The sequence below is a fragment of the Mastomys coucha genome, unplaced genomic scaffold (genome assembly GCF_008632895.1).
Source record: "Mastomys coucha isolate ucsf_1 unplaced genomic scaffold, UCSF_Mcou_1 pScaffold22, whole genome shotgun sequence".
In the NCBI taxonomy this organism is placed as follows: Eukaryota; Metazoa; Chordata; class Mammalia; order Rodentia; family Muridae; genus Mastomys; species Mastomys coucha.
In genome coordinates this window covers 202,239,955-202,264,246 of record NW_022196905.1, presented here as the reverse complement: position 1 = coordinate 202,264,246, position 24,292 = coordinate 202,239,955, and the positions used below count along the sequence as shown (strand labels likewise).

At 35.3% G+C, this 24,292-nt stretch overlaps 1 pseudogene; it reads left to right on the top strand.

Annotated features, from left to right (window-relative positions):
* The first annotated feature begins 23,407 nt into the window (after window positions 1-23,407).
* Window positions 23,408-23,573, top strand: LOC116071536 (annotated as a pseudogene).
* The last annotated feature ends 719 nt before the right edge of the window (window positions 23,574-24,292 follow it).

Here is a 24,292-nt window from a genome sequence, read left to right as displayed (position 1 = left end):
GCAATAATGTGGGGTTTTGGTTTCTGCTAAGGGGATGGAGCCCTAGGTAGAGTGGTCTCTGGATGATCTTACCTTCAGTCTCTGTTCTGTTTTTTGTCCCTGTCTTTCCTTTGGACAGGAACATTTCTGGGATAAAAATTTTCAGATGCATGGATGGCCCCATCCCTCAACTGGGGGCAGTGCCTATCTAATGACATGCTTTCAGTCCTTCCCAACATGGATGAGCCTATGCTATAGTTCTTCTTGTTGGGTATGGTAATTTACAGCACTGCATTTTCTACTTAATTTCTTTTAATAGTGTTAATTCATTTTAGGTCATTATTATAATCTATTTTACTTGTTTTTATTTATTCTTAGTTAAAGAAATTGATTCCTTAATGTCATGGATATTAACAATAGTTGTTTCATATATTTAACTATTAGGTCCAGTATAACTAATTTTTTTCCTGTTAATTGATGATGTTTTTTCTGATTATTCATCACAGTTTGTTACATACTTTTTGCTATATTGAAAAGCAAACACCTTTCAAATTAAAATACGTATTTTAGTGCTCTTTCTCTCTGTCTCTCTGTCTCTCTCTGTCTCTGTCTCTCTGTCTCTCTGTCTCTCTGTCTCTCTGTCTCTGTCTCTCTCTCTCTCTCTCTCTCTCTCTCTCTCTCTCTCTCTCTCTCTCTCTCTCTCTCTCTCTCTCTCTCTCTCTCTCTCTCTCTCTCTCTCTCTCTCTCTCTCTCTCTGTCTCTCTCTCTCTTGCTACAACTAATTTGCTGAATCTGCCTCTGATGTAGAAGATGTGCTATGAGTTTCTTTTCCCATTTTTTTTTTTTTTTTGCCTTGAATTTTAGGAGTCTCTTGTGTGTCTGTATTGCTTAATGGACAGGCAACACTTTTCACAGAGGATATTTCAGGAGCCCTCCTTTCTGTCAAGGCTACACGATCTGTACATGGATTTGTGTGTGGTGTGGGAAGTGCGTTCAAAGTTCAGCTGCTTTTTAAGTGTGCTGCTACTTTTACTTCCCTTGGGGTGCTCACAGTGCTTTCTAGAACACACACATAATCTCCCCGTCAGGAATGACTCTTTGGATAATTTATTTGACCATTCTAAGTCTTTCTTACTTCCAGACTCTCTTTCTTGACATTTTGATTAGACCATTGTTTGCTCTCCTGGCCTAGCAACCCCAGAACAGTGAATTTTCTACAGCCATGACTTACTATGCCTACAACTACATTGAGAATGACATGAAAAATTACTTTTGCCCTCTTTCCAAAATTCAAGTCAATCCTCTGGTGTATATATGCTGTTAAATTTTATGAAAATGCCTTTCCCTTGGCTTAGAGATGTGTTTTGCACACATACACACACACACACACACACACACACACACACACACACACACACACACACAAAAACAAAGACAGACAGAAAGATGGAAAGACAGACAGAGAAAGACAGATACACAGGTAGTCTTGGTATAAAATTCTCCTGACTCAGGTTCTTATTTTTTTGTTGTTGTTGTTTTGTTGTTCTTGTTGCTTTTTAATAAGACAATTTTCCTTTTTTTATCAGATATTTTCTTTATTTGCATTTCCTGGTTTCGCAGATGAAAAAAATTAAAAAAAAAAAAAAAAACCTATTCCCATCCCCTGCTCACCAACCCACCTTCTCCTACTTCCTGGCCCTGGCATTCCCCTACACTGGGGCATAGAACCTTCACAAGACCAAGGACTTCTCCTCCCATTGATGTCCGACTGGGCCATCCTCTGCTACATTTGCAGCTAGAGCCATGAGTTACACCATATGTACTCTGGTTGGTGGTCCCTGGGAGCTCTAAGGGTACTGGTTAGTTCATATTGTTGCTCCTCCTAAGGGGCTGTAAACCCATTCAGGTTCTTGTTCTTTTCTTTAGCTCCTTCACTGGGGACCCTGTGCTCAGTCCAATGGATGGCTGTGAGCTTCTACTTCTGTATTAGTCTGACACTGTCAGAGCCTCTCAGGAGACAGCTATATCAGGCTCCTGTCAGCCAGCACTTGCTGGCATCCACAATAGTGTCTGGGTTGATGGTTGTATATGGGAAGGATTCCCGGGTGGAACAGTCTCTGGATTGTCCTTCCTTTAGTCTCTACTACACACTTTGTCTCTGCAACTCCTTCCATGGGTATTTTGTTCCCCCTTCTAAGAAAGATCAAAATATCCACATTTGGTCTTCCTTCTTCTTAAGTTTCTTGTGGTTTGTGGATTGTATCTTGGTACTCCAAGCTTCTTGGCTAATATCCACTTATCAGTGAGTGCATACCATGTGTGTTCTTTCGTGATTGGGTTACCTCACTCAGGATGATGTTCTCCAGATCATCCTGACTCAGGTTCTTGAATGCTAAATGTCATGTGTTTGTTCAGGTCTCTCCAGAAATTTTGGTAACTGAAGCAAAATTTTTCATTTTTCAATTAAACACAAATAAAATTATATCTTAACTGTTTTAAGAATATCTATATTTTTGAGGTAGAACTCTAAAACAATATTTTCATTTGTATTTTACATTAATGAGTATTTTCTGTGCTTGTATATAAGTTCCCAGTGACCACAGTGGCCAGAAAAGGGTGTTGGATTTCCTGAAAAATGTAGTTACAGACAGGCAGCCTCCACATGGCGCTGTGAACTAAACATGGCTTCCCAACTAGGCCATCAAGTGCTGTCAACTACCAAGCCATCTTTTTAGCCACCAAGTGGAACAGTTTAAAAGTTTAATTTACAGTGAATAATGTGGACCATTGATTCCAGATTGGTTCCCTAAATACTATTCAATTTTTCAAACATGTATCAGCATATGGAGCCCACATTTTCTGAAGACAATGCTTAATGTTTCCTTCAAATCAATGGCAATGCAATAGGGCAGATGCTGTTTCCAGACTTGAAGGCAATACCATCCACACCAGCATCCACATCATCATCCACATCTGCACACTCTCTAGCTCAGCCCTTCCATAGACAGTAATTATTTCATATTGTAAAATGAAGTCAGCAGGCCTGAGATATGAACTCAAAGTTCATTTATTTTATGATTCTAGGACATGTGAAAAGGAAATAATAATAGCTATCAAAATAAAAGCAAAAAATGACAATGACATATTAGTATTTGCATTTTTATGTATTAATGTATGATAGAACAACTGAAATGGCATTATCTAGGTGATAGTCATGTGATTGATTAATGTGAATCATTGTATTCTGTTTATTTAAATGTTTTTATGATAAAATACCCATAAAAAGGGACATAATATCTAGGCTTTGAGAAGATATGCCACTGTAATAAAGATTTTGAAGACAAGAGGGGAATAAATTGTATATTTGCTCTTTCTGAGCAGCCAAATTTGTTTTTTTTTTCAGAAAATAATCTGTGACCAATAAAATTCCACCTTTTTTCTTCCTTTGATTACAATACTCTCTTGTGTACTTAAAGTCTTTGTCTAATAAATCCTCATAGTAACCCTGCACAATACTCATTGTTGTAATTTTGTTTCCAAAACTCAAAGAGCAGTTGTACAACTCTTAGTACAGCCATACTCCTTGCTTACTTCCATATATTTGTTATATATATGTATATATACATATATACATATATATATTTAAATATACATATATACATATATTTAAATATATATACAAACACATATATATATATTTATATTATGGTATTTTATGTACTGGCTATATATTGTAATATATCACTATGATATATAATACATAATATTCAATATAAGTGATATATAATTATGAAATATAATATAATTAATATGGTAATAAATATTAAAGACAGAGTTCAATAGGATCTTCCTTCTTTCCAAATTAATATTCTCCATGCCTTAATGGCTTGATTTTTTTTTTATTCTCTTCTCATTTAAAGCAATAAGGACCAGCACTAAAGTAGAACATCTGCCAAGAAAGCTCCTAATGCTGATTTTGTCTTATCTTCCCTGGCAGTATAACTTTGGTTTCTATAGATATGCAATTTTCTAAATGCTTCAAAACATTCATTTTGCTTTAGGTCAGAAATGTCAAAGGATGTCTACGACTACTGTCAATTCTTAATGTGTGATCTGGAACATTGAAATTCAAAAACAACTTAATCACTAGAAGAGAGCAATTCCTCTTTCATCTCTTGCTTTCTTTATTCTCTATCCATAGTGAATGTAAATGTTGAATTTGTGTTGAATTTGAGGGTGATGTCATACATTTAACTATGCTTTCTCACAAATATTCCTAGCAGAAAGATTCAGCATATGTTCTAAGGAAATCACAATGGTAAGATGGTAGCATAACAATCAATGATAATAAATTTTATATCAATCTTTAACATAGTGTTTGTTTTAAAAATGTGGAAGTAGGTATCATTTAGCGGGAGACAGCTTTCACAAAACTGTCATTCTTTATGATATTCATGTAACTCTAAAGAGAGTAAGTGTTTGATTCCTATTCTTGGAGAACTATGCTAAGTCACATAGAATGAGACAAATTGTAAAACATGATTTTGCAAATGAAGTACCACATTCCATATGACTTAATTTGTTCTGACAATTTTTGTAGCGACAATGCAGTTTTCTCCTGACAAGCACAATTAGGTTTGGCGAAGCACCCTTATTTCATGTCTCTGAGAAAGTGACTCACATCAAATGAAGAAATATCTCTGACAGGATGGGCAGTGCCATAGAAAGACATGGTGAATTCAGGCAAATTAATGTTGAACTAAAATTCATAAAACATGTAATAACACCATAAACCACTATTATAAAAGTTTAAGCAACAGTCTCTTTAAAATGCAATAAGGTGCATAATGGTGCCTTGCCTTTTAGCTTTAAAGTGAGTGAGGAATGGGCAAGGTGTGAAGGGAAGAACAATAAAGTGTTCACTCACACTGAGGAAGGAGCAGCAAGGGCTAAGATTTTTTTTTATTAGACTAATAGGCTTTTAACACATTAAAATATTGTATGAAGCAACATGATGAAGCTTGCTTAAATCACCAATATAGTAATATTGAGTGGTAGGGTCTATAGACAATGGTAAAGTAAAGAGTACAAAGCCATAAAAAGTAGAACTTGTTCTTGTGAAGGACTTGAGAAAGGTGTTGACTCAATTAGGAGAAAGGTGTTGAGCACAATCAGGAAAAATCTTTCTTCAACACATAGTCACTAAGCAGAAACAGAGCCCTTGCCAGAGACTTCACCCTAACACAGATTGCAAATGTGAGAAACCAATTTCTGCTGATTATGAACCTCCCAGTCTAATGTATCTTGTAACAGCTCAGAGAGAGAAAAACACACTGTATACTCACACAGAAGTAATTACAATCTCAGAGAATAATCCTCCTAGCATTTATCATGCATGGAGTTCCATAGTTAGTGGCTGAGTACTTGGATAACATCTATACTTTGCAAAGCCGAAGCTTTCAGAAGGATTAATCACATATGTGGTTGGTTCATGTTTGAAAGATCCCATCTCTAAGCCAAAGTAGGACCATCTTCATGTTATCAGCCAAAGCGATTTATATATGTTCATCCAATTGGGCATTTGAACTTGAAAATCTCTCAATGGGAAGATGGTCAGTGTTATTAGACTCTCACCTGATGTTTCAGTCATTTTTTCTGGTCATTGGAATCCAGTTCTGTGTAATTGTATGTGCTTTCAGGGGTCTCAGGTTGAACAATAGCCTACAGTCTGAGAGAAGTTAATTGAGAGGGATTCCTTCTATATAACAACGGGGAAGCCAACATCCATGATGGATAAATGTTTCCCATTTCAGATTCTCTGTGGTCATACATGTGACTCTCAGTTACCTGAAGTGGACATTTCTCATTGCCTCATGTAATGTTTATTTTGCTGAAGCAGCCCCTTGAGAAGACACTTGGTGCTTGGAATGAGTATAAGTATGACTCAACATAGAGTATCAGGGCTCTGGCACTTACATACCTAGGTGAGCAGATGTGCTTCACTAGGGTTGCATTTTCAGTGATCTTCACTTTGTTGAGAGACACAGCAGAGAACTTCTGGCTTTCCAGCTGGTTCTGGTCTCTCCTGCTGACTCATGCCAATTCAGTGGAGGCCTGGCTATGTCTGCTGGATCGCGCCTCCTCCTCTGATAATTAGTGTTTGGTAGTATTTTGAAGTGGAGTGTTTCTACCCTGACATTCCTGAACTAGACTGCTGGTATCCTGACAATGGAGATTGGAATAACTCTCAAAAAAACTTTTTAAAAAGGATCCACATCCCTTTGTCCTACTTACCATCTTTTCCTACCTTTGGACTTTGCTCTATAAGGGGGTCAAAGTGTTTGAGAGCACTTATTAAAGTAGGTTTTGAAAAATGTAAGCCTACAGTTAGCCCTTACTCATGCTCTGTAAGTGCATTAGAGACTCATTGGTTTCCCTGGGTAATTTGTTATGGAATCAAACTTTGGTTCTATCTTGCAATCTACATAGGAAGGCTTAGGAATAGTTTCTATCCCCCATGATAAAGGGATTTTAGCAGGAGTTCAAATTATTTCTTTCAGTTTGTAGAATATGTGCTACATAAACACACATACACACATAAAATACATATTCACACACATATCTAAAATAAAAATCAGTCAATGAATTCAGTTCCTAGAATTAGCCCATAAAATGAAACCATTCTTTCTTTAAAAGCCAAAATTCTTACTTAAAACCCCCTATACTATAGTTTTTCTAAGATATAGCTTTCATAAGCAACCATTTATAACATGCATCATCATAGTTTGTGGAGAGGAGGCACTGTATACTCTGGGTTATTTCTTCACTATGCTACCACTTTAGCCACTACATTTACCCAGCACCACCAGGTTTTAAAAGCATTTCTATGAATAAGTATCACTTTGTATTTCTTGAAATTGTATAACACTTGACTCAGTGCTATATAATATTTATGGATAGAGTTCCTAAAATTTAGTGAGTACCATTTAAACTAAATGGCTTTTAAAATATTTCCATAATCCCTTATGAAGATAACTGGATATAACTCAAAACAATATTGTTCATAGTAAGCAGGATTCAATATATTATTTCATGAGACTATATGTATCCCACAAAGTAATATTTAAAGTAGTAAAATATAACAAATAGACAATGGATCAGTGGTCACTTATCATTGCATTTTGAGAAATAGAAGTACTTTTTGAATATTAGTACAATTAAACTTATTAGAAGTTGTTTGTTTCACACATATTTCACTCTCATTTGTCATTTTAAATAATGTTTTTCTTTATTTCTTTTGCATATGTGTGTTTAATATATGAATTATGTGAATGTAACTATTCATCACATGCATGCACATGTGCCAATGAGCTCCATGGGTCCTCCTTTATAAAACTTATAATTTAGATAGATAGAGAAGTATAGAATGCTTAATTATTTCTTTATTAAAATATGTGATTTATTCTAAAGTATGGTAATGTTTAGAATACTAGACTGTAAAATCTGAAGAAACCATTGCATTGAGTGATATAGAATGGAATAAGGTGTTGGAGAACTGCATTGTCCATATTGTTAAAGCCTGGTGGGTCTCTGAGTTTTAGTGAATACTTTATTCTAACATCTTCTGTGAGATCACCTTTCTTTTGGAAGCATCAAACATGGCATTGATTCTGCCTGAATAATTACAGTAAGTTTAGCTCTGCCACATATTTGTGAGGATTCTTGAGTACAGATGATTTATAATCTTGGTATAATACATGTGCCCTCTTGTCTTGGCTGCCACCCTTTCCCCACTTTAGGTATTTTTCAAGGCAAATCACAATTCCTTATAACAACCTGCTCCAAACTTTCTCTGAACTATGGTTTTCCAAACACTGACACTGATTTCATTTAAAATTCTCCAGTCAGAGCTAATACATGAACATCATTAAAGGTTGTTGTTCCATGAAATTTTGCCAGAAGGGATTATAGTACAGAGCAGAAATAAATTAAAAGTGAAACCCAGAAACCATCTCCTGGTGTTGTTTGCCTCCTTAGAACATGGCCTCCAGGCTCATAATTTGTTACTGAGACCTACTCTTCACCTCATAGCTTTCGCCGGCTCTTCCCTCCTGGGAAGATTTTGGCCAGAGGAGATTGTCATATATTTAACATATAATAAAGGAGGAAATGAACTTTTCTTTTAGGTTTTTATCATTTATTACCTAATTGATCTGGGTGTCTCCATTTTCATATCTGCTTCTACATGTTGAAATCAAGTCAGAATTACAAGAAAACAGAAAATAAAGAATTAAAACCAAAGATGACTCCCATTCGCATCTGACAACTTAAATGAATGAATCTGTGGAATAACAGGTTTTCAGTTGTTTGGATTAATTGGGAGCACTTGTGACTAGTTTTACTGCTTAGTATACCTTGGAGCTCTTTTTTGTCCAACGGTAATTATATACTCCATTTATGCTTTTACATGGCATTCTCCTTTACCTTTCTTAATTTTATATTTACACGGATTCATATTTCATGGCTATTCTTCTTAGTGCCCATTACTTTTCTAGCTGTTGATTACTTTGATTTAAGATGGACTTTTCCCAATGTTTATAACTTCAGAATTGAAAACATTCTTTCCACCAATAATTTAATTATTTCCCATAAGTTCCATGTTATAGCTTCACTTTACTATTGAGGATTTTTGGAGTTTTAAAATGGAGTTATTTAGTTTCTGTTGTTATGTGACTACTGTGTCCTTTTATTCATTTCCAATTCCAATCAAGTAACTTGAGTTAGGACACTTGTGTTATGAGCTCAATCATTGTAAATATGTTATGCTTCTATCATTAACAAGAATATAGTGTGATTTCCAGAAACCTGGAATGACCAACCACTTACCCTGCTGATTTATGACACATTGGGATATATGCTTCAATTAATTAATGGTGTTTAATGATATGATGTACTATATGCCAGATGATACAGTCTGTAGTTGTTCTTTGGAAAGCTGAGATAGCATTTTCAACAAATGGTGTTGGTTCAACTGGAGGTCAACATGTAGAAGAATGCAAATTGATCCATTCTTAGATTCTTATACAAAGTTCAAGTCTATGTGGATCAAGGACCTCCACGTAAAACAAGATACACTGAAACTAATAGAAGAAAAGTGGGGAAGAGCCTCAAACACATGGGCACAGGGGAAATTTTCCTGAACAGAACATCAATAGCTTATGCTCTAACATCAACAATCAACAAATGGAACCTTATAAAATTGCAAAGCTTCTGTAAGGCAAAAGACACTGTCAGTAGGACAAAATGTCAACCAACAGATTGGGAAAAGATCTTTACATCCAGTAGAGATACAAAAGATCTTTATATCCAATATATACAAAGAACTCAAGAAGTTAGACTCCAGAGAATCAAATAACCCTATTAAAAATGGGGTACAGAATTAAAAAAAGAATTCTCAACTGAGGAATACCGAATGGCTGAGAAACACCTAAAAAAATGTTCAACATCCTTAGTAATTAGGTAAATGCAAATCAAAACAACATTGAGATTCCACCTCACACCAGTCAAAATGGCTAAGATGAAAAACTCAGGTGACATCAGATGCTGGCAAGGATGTGGAGAAAGAGTAACACTCCTCCATTATTGGTGGGATTGCAAGCTGGTACAATCACTCTTCTAATCAGTCTGGCAGTTACTCAGAAAATTGGACATAGTATTACCTGAGGATCCAGTTATAAACACTCCTGTGCATATACCCAAATGATGTTCCAACATGTAATAAGGACACTAGCTCCACTATGTTCATAGCAGCCTTATTTATAACAGCCAGAAGCTGGAAAGAACCCAGAAGTTGCTCAACAGAGGAATGGACACAGAAAATGTGGTACATTTACACAATGGAGCACTACTCAGCTATTAAAAACAATGAATTCATGAAATTCTTAGGTAAATGGATGGAATTAGAAAATATCATCCTGAGTGAGGTAACCCAGTCACAAAAGAACACACATGTATAAACTCATTGATAAGGGAATATTAGCATAAAAGATCGGAATACTCAAGACACAATTCCCAGACCACATGAAGTTCAAAATGAAGGAAGACCAAAATATTGATACTTCAGTCCTTCTTAGAAGGGGGAACAAAATACAGGAGGAAATACAGAGACAAAGTTTGGAGCAAAGTCTTAAGGAAAGGCCATCCAGAGACTGCCCCACATGGTTATCCATTCCACATTCAGACACCAAACTCAGACACTATTGCTGATGCCAAGAAGTGCTTGCTGACAGGAGCCTCATATAGCTGTCTTCTGAGAGGCTCTGCCAGAGCCTAGAAAATACAGAGGCAGTTGTTCATTGGCAACCATTGAACTTAGCATGGAGTTCGCAAAGGAGGAGTTAGAGAAAGAACTGAAGGAGTTGAAGAGACTTGCAACCCCATAGGATGAACAACAATATCAAACAACCAGACCTCCAGAGCTCCCAGGGACTAAAGCACCAACAAAAAGAGTATGCATGGAGGGACCCATGGCTCCAGCTACATATGTAGCAGAGTACAGCGTTTTGGACATCAATGGGAGGAGAGGCCCTTGGTCCTGTGAAGGTTGGATGCCCCAGTATTTTTTTGAATGCCAGGGCAGGGAGGCTGGAGTGGATGGGTGGGTGGAAGCACCCTCATAGGAACAGGGGGAGAGATAGGATAGGGGTTCTGGAGGGGAAAATGTGAAAGAGGATAATATTTGAAATGTTAACTAAATAAAATATCCAATAAAATAAAATAAGGAAAGCTGCGAAAGAAATGCTCTATTTAACTCTAATAATGGATTTTTCTATATTTTTCACTCACCATTTTTATATTAATTAAATTTATGTTTGGACAGTTTCACATATGTATGAAATCCACTGCAACTACTCTTACCTCTCTGTCCCCAACAAGTCATATTTGTGATCATTTGTTTTGTGTTGTGATTTACTGGAATTAACCAGGGCCACCTATATGACCACTTCATTTCCTCTCTCTTCACATAGACTCTTTCTAGAGCTTTGACAGAAATGATAAGAAATGTCTAGTCTCTCAAATAAGTTATATACTAAGGTTTTAAGATTCTCCTTTACTTGGTCAGTTTCCTGTCTGCTGTTCAGATTGATGACTATTGATCGATCCTCAGTTCAGGGATGTTGTCATTACTCTGTAACTCTCCTGCTGAAGTTATTTATTAAGACTTTTATCATCAGCTTGGAGTTTTCATTTCTAAGCATGGCATTTTGTTTTGTTTTTGTATCAATTCTATTTATGTGGTGAGACGTTACTGCTTTTGAGGCTTTCTCATTTTCCATTCCTTTGACCTTTAGTTATACCTATATATATTTTATCATATCAGCCTTAAAATCTTCATCTTCTTCTAACATCTTGTTTCGTTTCTTTCATTTTGCTTTGCTTTGTTTTGGTTTTGGTTTTGGTTTGTTTCTTTGTCTTTTGTCAGAAACTCATATACCCAAGTTTGGTCTGAATTCATTATTTAGTTAATGTTTTTTCATAACTTCCGAGTGCTGAGATTACACTCATATGCCACCACTTAGTTGCACGGTGCTCAGGATCAAACAAACCTCTGTGAATTATTAAGAAAACAGTCAACCAAACACATTTTCTACAACCTCGTATGAGAAGAGGAAAGGTGTAAGAGGATGAGTCACATCCACTTCCCACCAATGCATCTGTTGCCTTGTATTCATCATTCACAGCAATGAGCTCCCTGAAACCTTTTACTTATAAAGATACTCCAACATGTAATAAGGACACATGCTGCACTATGTTCATAGCAGCCTTATTTAATAATAGTCAGAAGCTGGAAACAACCCAGATGTCCCTCAACAGAAGAATGGATACAGAAAATGTGGTACATTTACACAATGGGAGTATTACTGAGCTATTAGAAATGGTGAATTAATGAATTATGCAGTCAAATGGATCGAACTAGAAAATAGTATCCTGAGTGAGGTGTAACCTCCCCCCTCAGTTTCTGCTCCCCAGACAGACCTGCTCACCTAGGGTGGAGTTTTCTGAGGTAAAGAGAGCTCTATTGTCCTGTTGCTTCTCTGCAGTTTCTCTGCTGCTTCAGAAGTTTCCCCTAGGAGCCACCACCTGCTGAGTTGCTGAGTACTCCTGCCTGGCAGGTTTCTACTAGCAAAAAGATGCTAATGACACAACGAGATTCTGACCTTGAAGGAAATGGGTTTATTCATATATATAAGGCTGATTCCCCTAGATTCCCCTAAGTAAAGTTGGACCTTGATCAGAATCTTTTGACTTGGTCTCTTATTTATCTCGCTGTCTGATTTCCCCTATTCTCAGGCCTCTGCTTCTCTTTCAGGAACCTGGTTTGCATAGCTGCTGGCCAGCTAGAGTGAGGTAACCCAGATTCAAAAGGACACACATGATATGTACTGATAAGTGGATATTAGCCCCAAAGCTTGTAATATCCATGATACAACTCACAGACCATATGAAATTTAACAAAAAGGGAGACTAACATGTGGATGCTTCAAATCCTACTAGAATGGGGAACTGAAAGACCCCCAGAGCTAGGGAGACCCTCACTCAAGTCTTGGGATGACAGGACCACCCAATAATTCATGAGAGACCAATCTTGCTGCAAGCGCATGAGGTTTATTGGGGATAAGCCAGATCTGGGGTCGAACACGTAGCCTGGCAGGCCAGAGGAGTTAGACCCGGAACACAAGAAGGGGCTATTTAAAGGGGAAAACCACAAACTAGGGGGGTGAAGGGGTTACCAAGAAAACATAACAATAGAACAATGGAAAATTCTAAAGAGACCCAGCCCCTATTTGAGTCAGGGTCATAAGGAAAAAGTCCTGCACACTCATTATACACAAGAATGTAGTCTGGTCAATGTTATCCACTTTATGGCTGACCATTCCCTAGAATCACCCAGATGGCTCATATCCTGCTTTTTTGTTCTTGGACCTAACTAAGGGCAGCCTTTGTGGCCAACAGGTTTCTGAAACTGGCTAGTCTACATTCTTGGCTCCTTACAAAGACCTTCTATGTCCTTTAAGTAAAGGTTATACAGTATACATACATTTCTACTAATACATTTCCCTTTTTATTAGCATGTTTTTTCCCAAATTTCTAAATCTCCCAGTCTTTCAGAACAAAAGAATCATGGGAAGTAGAAGGAGGGAGGGACCTGGGAGGCAGAAAGGAATGGGGGAAGAGGGGCAGGATCAGGTATTGGAAGAGATAGGAGAGAAGTCAGTCCAAAGGGCCAGGAGAATGAATAGAAATATGTAGCAGTTGGTGGTGGGGAGGTTGGAACCACTAGATAGTCCCAGAACCCAGGGAAGTGAGAGGTTCCAAGGACCCAACAGGGATGACATTAGCCAAAATACCCAAGAGAGGGGAGATAAAACCTGAAGAGACCACTTACTCCTCTTACAAACTGCCTGAGTCTAGATGCTAGCACATACATTAGCCAGCTCATATCTCTCTGTAAGTCTAGCTCCAAGGGGCTCTACAACTTTCTCTGGCCTTACCTGCAATTGCAATCACATATCTACACACAAATATACTCATGCACATGAAATTTAAAAAACAAATAAGAATTCTGCAATAACAAATGAGATTTATATGAAAAATAAGTAAAATTAAGAGAGATACTATTAAGTAGACTAAGCTGCTATATGATAGTATAAATTTATTTGCTGAAAAACAAAGTAAAGTTGAAATTATCCTTTGTGTGTATCTCTCTCTCTCTCTCTCTCTCTCTCTCTGTCTCTCTCTCTCTCTCTGTGTGTGTGTGTGTGTGTGTGTGTGTGTGTGTGTGTGTGTGTGTGCATGTGTGTGTGTTTTCAGGGGTGTATTTCACAGCACTAGTGTGAAGGTCAGAGGATAACTGTGGACTCAGTTTCCTCCTTTCCTTACACCTTTGAATGAATTGCTGGAGACAAGGTTAAGTTTTTAGCCTTATACAGTAAGTGCTTTTGCTCTGGAGCCATTCTGCTATGGCTACCAAATGTTTGAAGATGGTAAATAAAAATTGTATTATATATTTCTAGGTATATACAGAAAGTGAAATATTTATAATATACATAAAACAAGATTAATATCGATGATGAAGAGTGAAATCTAGAGATCTGCAAAGAACATTATTCATAAGAAATAATGAAATATTCTCAGTAAAGGAGGAGTTGTGCTCATATAATGGTATTAAGTACAGAACACTGGATACATCAAGTAGATGATTGTGGGTACTAGTCCATTGCTCTTATATTTAGCACCTCTGAATTTTTGGGTCCATCATATACTTAGGATGTTATACCATGCAACAACAATTATGACTGTGTCCATATCTTCAGCTTTAATGATTTTTACTTGAGTAATTGAAAAATTCCAATACCGAGCTGGGGGGTGGTAACTCACGTCTCTAATCCCTTGGAAGGCAAAAGCAGGTAGATATTTGTGAATTCAAAGCTAGCTTGATCTACCAAGCAAGTTCTAGGATGGCCAGGGTTACACAGGGAAACACTGTCTAACAAACAAACAACAAGTAGTCCCAATATCATATGCAGACAAGTTATTATGTTGCTTTTAAGAACTGCCATTACCCATTCTTTCTACTTGTGACAGCCATTCTTTCCTTCAAGTGTGATTTGTTAATAGTAACAAAGACACATTGGCTTCATGGTTTATGATTTGTCTGGTACATTTTCCTCATCCTCTTCTTTTCTAACTCTACACATACAAAAGATCATTACTTAATTTTTAATCAATGAAAAAGTAAAATAGTCATCATTCTTACTGTATATAATATATACATACATGTATATATTTACATATGTACAATACACACACATACACACACACATATCAGCTATAAGTTACCGTGCATGTTCCAAATCATTGGAGGCATTTAAAGAACAGTAGTAACTCAGTAACCAACTTTCTTAAAGAAAAAAAATATTAAAACATACTAAGTAAAAGATTATATATTAGAAAGAGATGCTAGAAACCAAAGGTTCACTGGCCCCCAGCACCACAAATTGTAAATCTATGTATTTAACAAAATAAGCTTAATTAAATATTTACTCTTCAAATTAAGTTGGGTCAATAAGCAACAACCTAGTATTCAATCTACCAACCAGCTTGACTTATTTTTAACAAAATCACTTCCAAAGATTTTGTAAAATAAATTACAGGTTCCAGATATAAAATACAGATTCATCATTACCAACTATAGTTAAACCTGACAGCCACATTACATCCACAATTAAAGTAAATTAAAAAAAAAACACATATCCTATCAAAATTCCCTAAACATATCTAATTAAATTTAAAGTTCACTTACTGTAAGCTGTCTAAATCACAAGAGAAAACAACAAAAAACAAAACAAGACAAAACAAACAAAACCAAACCAACCAACCAAAAAAAAAATACTTTGGGATTTGAGAGACCCTTTTACAAGGTCTAAGACAATTCTACATATCAGATATTTATATTCTAATTCATAACAGTAGTAACATTACCGTTATGAAGTAGCAGAACCAATTTTATCACTGGGCGTCATTACAACAGGAGAAGCTGTGCTAAAGGAGCACAGAATGAGAAGGAGTGAGAACCATCTGCTCTATCAATGCCTAGGATTGTGTTTGTCCTTGTGTTTGAATGACTTACTTGCATAATTCTTCTTAACAGTATAAATTACATGATACTTTCTCTAAATAAAGCTATCTATTGCATGAAAATTTAGTTTGCCTCACTTTAAGTCTCTGTTCTCCCAGGTTCATGCCACCAACTAGAGGAGTAAAGAGGGTAGGATTTGTAATACAATATGAGGTCAACCACACAAATGTTAAAGCAAATAAAACACTTCTTTTTATTTCCTATACATGTGTCCTTAGTTTCCCTTTTTTTTCTGTCAAAACATGTAAGGATAAAGTGTACTTTGCACACGTTATCTTTGTATTTTCACAAAAGTGAAGCAGTAAAGTCATATCACTTTCTAAAGTATACAAGGTGGATATCTAGTCTAAAAGTAAAGTCTCTCCAGGTAACTGAACATTCATGTTTTCTCTTTGTGTGATATTTCACTCCACCAAGCTCTTTAAAATGTTTCTAAATTTGTGTCTCTTTTTTTTTATTTCATTTCCATTGCATAATTAATAGATCTCTCCCTTTTAATTCATTCAGAAGTAATGTGCAATCACTTCTGCTTATTAAACTCTATATTGATATTCTTGGATGCAGGACATACATACCTTTCTTTTGACCTTGTTTTTGGTCTATTAATCCATTCAATTGTGAAATTGAGAATAGAGTGAGCATTATCTACTTCTTGATTTGGTCTAGACTTTTTATTTACCCTCAATTAACTTTTTCTCAGCCTTAAAGCTTTATTCTACTTCAAATTTAGGTATCAATTATCTATTGAGCTTTCCTATGACTTCAAAACTTATCATCTGTTTACATGTATTTACTACTAATTTTATTTATGATGAATTGATTGATGTAACTTGTTTATAATTTATAATTTTTTATAGTTAAAACATTCACTTTATGAATTTTAGTTTGATTATAATTTTCTTTAGCTTGTGGAATATTAATCATCTGTTTATGCATTTTATCATAGTTTACTTAGCTTTGGGGAAAGTAAACCATGTGTGGTTTCACACATGTATTTGAACACATCTGCTAGTTCTACTCAGCATTTTATCATTCATATTCTATTAGCTGGTCACCTTACAATCAGAATATAGTTTTGTAAATGGTGTGCTAAATTTCATAGTTGAAATAATTGCTCGGTCTTGCTTCTCATGTGTTTCTACCCATTGTTTCATTACTAAAAATGTTATCAACATGAGTATGTGTTTATGCATATTTATCTCTCTATCTAGGAATACACAGAAAGGTGAGAGGGCAGCTTGGAGAGTCAGTTCTGTCCTTCTGACATTCACACATGTGCATCCCTGGGGAACTAAACTCTGGTCATGAGGTTTGTAACTTCACCAAATGAGTCATTTTGATGGCATTAAAAGTCTCTTCCACTCTCTGATACATGCTCTTTATCCGTTCTTCTGGGCTTTTGTCATTATCTGCCATAAGCTATCTATCACTAAGTGTATTCTTATTTTGAATATTGATGTTGCCATTTCAGAATTTCATCATTCCCACTTTTTCAGAAGTTTTTCTCCTGCTATCCATTTTCAAGACTTGTGAATCATCTGTGTCTCATTTGTTATATATATGTTTATAATCTAGGTTTTCAGGTTTGGTATTCTAATTGGGGACTAATGCATTTGCATTGTTTTAATGATTGTAATAGTTTAGATTTAATCTTGGGTAACAGTTCTCATTGTCTATTCAATGTACTTTATGTAGTTCTTTTTTTTTTTCGGTAGAATGATCACCCTGACTAGATATGCTTCTGAATTATGTTTTCCATGCCTCATTTTTAAATATATTGTCCACATTTTCTATAATAAGGCAAGTACTTCAGTGTGCTCTATTTCTTTAATATCTTTGTTTCTCTCTTCCAGGCCCTACAGGGTAGTATTTTTATAGCATCTCAGTCTGTATTAAATCTATAATGTATGTGTGCAGTCTGATGATGACTTTTAAAAAATAATTAAGTTACAATATATTAAATTTTATTTATTTTCTGTATTCTTATGATATATTCTTGATTTGTTACTTAACTTTTTCTATAGTTCTTCCAAAAATAATTTTAAACATAGAGTTTAAAGTGACAATCTTGGAATGGTAATAAACAGCTGGAAATATTTTGACTATATATTCACATTTATCTGGTAATTTAGAGGAACATGAATTTAACATATAAATTACTTCCTTACATTTTCTTTTCAAAATGTCACTCCAATGATCTTTGTACTCAGTATTGCCAGTGGAAATGTGGTTCCAATCCTCTGAATACTTTTATTCCCCTCGTAATACTTCTATAATATAATCTTTGTTTTTGTCCATGCTGAATTCAGGATTCATCTGAGAGTGATTTTTTTTTCAGTTATTAGTGTGGATGCTGTTTGCACCTGGGGACTTGAAGAGATCTGAGAATAACAACTCAATCACTTCCTCAGTGGACTTTAGTGATTTCCATCTTCCCTCTCTATTTTCCTAGGACCTTTCTTTTTTATGATTTTGGCAATTTTTCTTTCATCTTTCCTTCTGGTTATATATATACATATATATACATATATATACATATACATATACATGTATATATACATATGTATTTACATGTTTATTTTGGCTTTTATATGAATGTTTTTAAGTCAGTTCTTCTAAACTCTACTAGATTGTTCACCCATCCCATTCTACTGTTATCCACTGCTAACCTACCAATACTTCCCTATAGACATCTATTGTGGTCCATGTGTTGTTCTATGTTGTTAACACTGCTCTTTAGCTTTAGTTGTAAACTTTGGTTTAATTTATATTCATTTTTCCTCTTTCAATAATTCTCCTTCTGCTTGTTTAGGCTCTGTCATTTTTTTTTAATTGTTAAAGCTTTATATGTGGTGACCTTCAGCTTCTCATTATCTGAGGTCATCAGTTACTCTGTGTGTAACATACCTGAGAGAAAAGTTCAAGAGTCAGGCTTAGCATCAATCCCCAGGAGTTAAGAAGAAGATGATCATCAATCCAGAGGAGGATCTTGCAGGTCTACAACTGATGCCTTTTATTTTCTGTTTCTCTGTCAAATAACTTTTGGGAGGATTTCTTTTTTAAACATTTGAGTAGAATTTGGAGGAATCAAATATGCTTGCTCTATGTTTTAAGCAAATATTATGCTAAATACAATGGATCAATCCAAACTTATTCCCATCAGCTGTTACCCTATAACTACTTCTTAACTCAGAAAGCTGACTCCCTGAGTTACTGTTCTCTCTCTGTGAACTTCCTCTGCCACTGGACCATTTCTTTTTCGTTTTCTTTTTTTTATGATTTATTTATTTTATGTTTTATCTGCATGTGCACATGAATAACAGAAGAGGGCACTAAATCATATTATAGATGGTTGTGAGTCACCATATGGTTGCTGGGAATTGAGGACCTCTGGAAAAGTAGCCAATGTTCTTAACTGCTAACACATCTCTGCATGTCCTATTTCACTACCTCTCACCAAAACAAACTCAACTACATGTTGATGCATGCATTTGTATTCCTTTTAAACACTATTCCTCCAAGTTGTTTGGATGTCTGGATAGTTCCCTTTAACCAATACTTTCCTTGCTACCTAACTAATACAACACCTTAGGCTCCTAAACAGTCTATCACATATGAAACATAGAGTCTATTAAAATTCAAACTTCTCAGGTGTTACTAAAGAGTGATGGACAATATTACAGAATGTCCTCTTGAAAGTGAAAACTTACTTTAGTTACAGAGGGTGTGTTTACTGCTATTGGGTTCACAGAAAAAGATTAATCTTAAATCCATGCAAACACATGCATTTGATTGATTTTGTTCTTCAATATTTGTATCTTCCTTGACTTCCAGGGATAAGTTTGGTCCTTTTGCATTTCACCTTTTCTACAGTGAATAGAAGTCCCATATACTGCTGTTCAATAGCTGCATCCATTTCCCCAGGCCAGTGGGGAAGTAATTAGTATCAGATGGTAAAGCAACTCTCTGTTCCAGAGGCTCTCACTGTTCTGCCAACACACCACAGTGCAAATGAAGGCAAAGGAAGTTCTCATTCCTGAAGTTACCTGGGACCAAGAGGTGAACGTACCCTTCCAGGAGAGGTGTTATACATGTCCCCTTTGGCCTTTGACGTACTACAGTCCTAGAACTTATCGGTAGCTAGAAACTCCTGCAACTCTATGGATAATCTTACAGATTATTTTGCTTCTAGAAGAACCAGATAAGCTTCTGGAGAACTAATTGTTTAAAGTCCTGTATCTTCATCTTCTCACATTCAATTGTGAATAATATGAAAAACAATTTTCATGTTTTTTTTATTCCAAGATCAAAGAACTTACTTGACAGAAAATGTCTAAAGTAAAGATCAGGTTAATAGGAAAGAAACCAGTCTTTTTGAAAATTGAATTGTTTCTAAAACGAAGCACAATAAGAAATGTCAGGAGTATAACTTAATAGACTTTGCTGTCTAAAATTACTGAAAGCTTAATAAACAACATGTTTCTTTATTTTTGTTTTCTGGAGACTTTATCTCAAGTACTTTATTATAAACTTCTATAAGATAAAAACAGAAGTAACATAATATGACTCAGCACATCTACACTTACACTTAGTATTTAGTATTTACTTACACAGTAGTTATTTATTTAGATTGTTTTGGTTATAACTAATATCAATAAGCTAATAACAGAAATGAAGCTGAAATGACAGATTTGGTTATGGTTTCAAACATGATTTTTCTCTTCCTAACTAGTCAAGTTCATTAATGTAAAATTGTAATTTTTTCACAATTTGGGAGCACTTTAAATCATAACATTCCCATATGACCATAGCAATGATAGTCTTCCAAATAGATATGTGAAAGGGAAATAGAAACCTCTCTCCTACATACCCTGTAGTAACCTTAAACCTCTTGAACACTATTCAAAGTCTTAAATTACCATCTTTTGTTCATCAATAGAAACCATAGAAATACCATCATTTACTTTTAAAAGCCTTACACCAAGCCCTTTCCTGACATATTATCTATGATAAACCAGAGATGCATGGTGGTAATTAGTGCGGGATGGCATCCATTTGCTGAATGATGAGAATCTCAATAATTCATAAGAATTAGCTACTGAAACATTTAACGTCACACAAGTCAAGCTTGGCACCCCAAATTGTAATCTCTTGTTCACCCTAGTTAGTATTCAGACATCTCCTTTTCATTAGGAAGGATAAATACACAGTCCTTCTTGCAGCAGTTTGGATTATAAAAGATAGCAGATGTATAATAAGTCTAGGGTGATATTCGGAGATATTAGGCAGGCCCGGCAGACACTCTACAGATGTCTCACGCTTAGGCAAAATTAATTTTACAAATTAGTAACTGCAAATAGAGTCTGTCAGCTAATAAGAGTCCATTGTACCCAAACCCCAATGGCACCAACATAAAAATATGGAATGGAGTACTAACTTGGAACAAAAATATATTGGCTTCTAGTGAAAGCATGTTATTGGATCTGCTCCAGTACTTACAGTTCCTCGGTCATCAATACTACACATGCCACCCAACCATTCAATCTAGTTTTAAAATGTTATCGTACTTGACTGAATGTTTTTAATATCTAATAATTCTTCTCTACATTCAAGACAATATTATTTTAACTTTTTCTCCTAAAAAGCCCATTTCAAAAGAGAAAATTTAGGATAAAGCAAAATAAAAACACCCACCATTAACACAATAAAAAAGTTGAAGTTACCAAGTACTTATCAGTTCATGAAAATGAAAAGTGGTGGGAAATATCCATGATATTTTAAGTAGTGATAACAATGAGGAACAACTCAGAAACAAGATGATTGGAAAAGGAAGAGTCATTAGAGAAAATAATATTATATCCCCAAAAATCTTAAGGTAGTCACTGTATCAGTAACCTGGCAGTATAGGAAGCGGTCCTCCCCACTGAGGAGCCAATTGGTTGTCCAGTACCAAAGAATCAGTCCTGAGAACATATATGCAAATGGCACTGAATGGATGCAAATGGTTACATTTAGAAATATATTTGCAAATGCAAATGCATATATGTAAATGCAATAACAACTAACAAAAACAGAGGCCATGAAGTTGATGAAGAGAGGGGTATGTGAGATGCTTTAGAGGGAAGAAAGGGAAAGGAAATATTGTACTTAAATTGCAATCCCAAAAATAAACAAAAGCAGGACTAAAATAAATAAGTAAATAGTATATTGAGGGAAAATATCTAATATAGTAGGCTATCTGAGTTATAGTCTATTGCTAACACAAGGAAAGGAGAGTTAGAATTTTCTTGCAGAAGGCTTCATTCTTGTTCCAAAGATAAGATAAAAAATAGTCTTCAGACTCTGGTCACTTACTATTCTTATGTACTAAATGTTTTCAAAGCATGGGGAAGAGCTATATGTACTAAAAGTATCTTTGTAACTACAGCTGCCACTCTCTCCAATCTTTAATGTGTTTGTCTTTCCACTTGAGATAACTTGAACAGACATATTACCACAGATGCCAGTGACTACTAACACCACACAGTATATAATTTTGGCGATAGTGTTGAGAATAGCAGCTCACAATTCACATTTCACAAAGACAGTCAGAAATGACATTCAGATCAAATTAGAGGAGAGCATAACTAAGAGTATAATCACATTTCCCAGGTGAATGGCATTTTGAATATTGAAATTTCTGTCCCTTAAATAGGAACATGGCTTATCATTACCATAAAACTTTAATAGTCCATTAGATCCAACACAGTTTCTTATTTCTATAGCTGTACCTTAGAAAGAAAATGAAGCTTGGAACTGTTCTCAGTCATTACAGACTATGAAAATATATCATTACTGAGTAAATTTCCTTCTCAATTTTGTTCACAATTACCACATTATTGAAAACCTATGATGTAGAGCTATGTGGTTTGAAGCCTGACGATTAAACTCAAGCAATAATCATTGATTTTTAAAGGCTTTCAATATTGGGGGCACAGGCTATTAATAGGAAAAATTGACTACTCAGGTAAATGAACCAGCAATCTGGCACCTGTTTTGCTAGTTTCTGTCTCAAATTCATTTGGTAGAAGGTTTGAAGAAGTTTGTTTGGTCGCTAATTAGCTAATACATGAAATGCTTTGATCTGGTATTAAGAGTGTCAGGATCTTAATTGTACTTTATAATGCTTTATCTTTGTGCCTGTAAATGGTGTTTCTGAAGCATTCTGGAAAGCTAAATTGCTTTTTTCAAGGTGCAAGGCAGGTCTGTAACTCACTTCCTGTCTATTTTAATCTGTGAAATGAAAGCAGACACAAAGTCCTTATTCTGGCTTTACTTTTAAGCTCACTAATAGAGCAAGTCATTTAATCTCTCTTAGCCTTACTTTCTGAGAAAGTAGAATTATAAACAATGTATTCCTCTTTAGGACATTTTATATAAGTTAATATAATTAAATTTTTTTTGTACAAAACTTATGTTTAATGCAAATAAATATTAGCTGTGCTCATCATTTGCAAAACATATGGATAACATTTTAGATTGAATGTAGCCATTTAATATGACTTAAAACAAGTGCTGCAGTGCACTTTTTCAAGTGTATATCCATAACACACCAAGACAACACAGATATACACACATACAAACACATACACACAAACACACACGCACACACACTTACTCACACTCACGCGTGCAGAAGGCTAAGTCCAATAAGACATTATCAGAATATACAATAAAGAAAAGGAAGGCTGCTTTGCACAGTGGCAGTATCATAGCCAATGAAGTTTATTCGAGGCATGATTATTGCTAATTGAAGAAAATAAAGGTAAGAAATGATGGAAAGTGGAAGTGAGAGGAAGAAAGTAAAGGAGAGAAAAAATCTCTCTTTTTCTATTTCTTACAGTCAGGGCATCAAACTAGAGAATGGCCATAGCTTTCAGCTATTATATACTAAGGAAAAATTAAAACAATAAAAAATCTAAATGGACAAGTAGATAAAATCCACTTGATGTTAGATATATAAAATAATCTTTAGAAAACAAAAACTAGATCAACAAACTATATCTTTGTCTAATAATAATCATGCATATCTAATATTTCCATTTATATACATGGAAGTATATATGTTTACAAAGTTTATTTTTTTCTGCTTGGAATAGGTAAAGAAAAAGCTTTTAGGAGCTGCTCTTAGGGAATAAATAGATGACACACTTTTGGGGAATAAGTAGATGATATTGACAGAAAATTATTGAGAACTGTGCTCTCTAAAATAGACTATAAGGGGTAGAAAGATGCCTTCTCCTTCAAGGTAGAGAGAAATGTAACATTCCCAAGGAAAACAGTGGGAAGTAGCCCTAGTAGCCTCCACACTGTAGCTGAGGTACAAAGCCAACCATTCTTCTTTACAGGTTCCAGAAGGAACCAACCTTAAAACATTGCACTTCTCACTTGTAATCTCTAGAAAGATGGGAAATAAGATTGCATCATCTTCAGCCACATTTTTATGATATTTTGTCCTGACATCCCTAACACACCAAGACAACTCCCTTTTGCACTTTTGTAGACATGGATTAGACGAGAGCTTGTTATCCATTCTCAACTCCTTATACTCATAAATTCATTTGTTTGATGAGA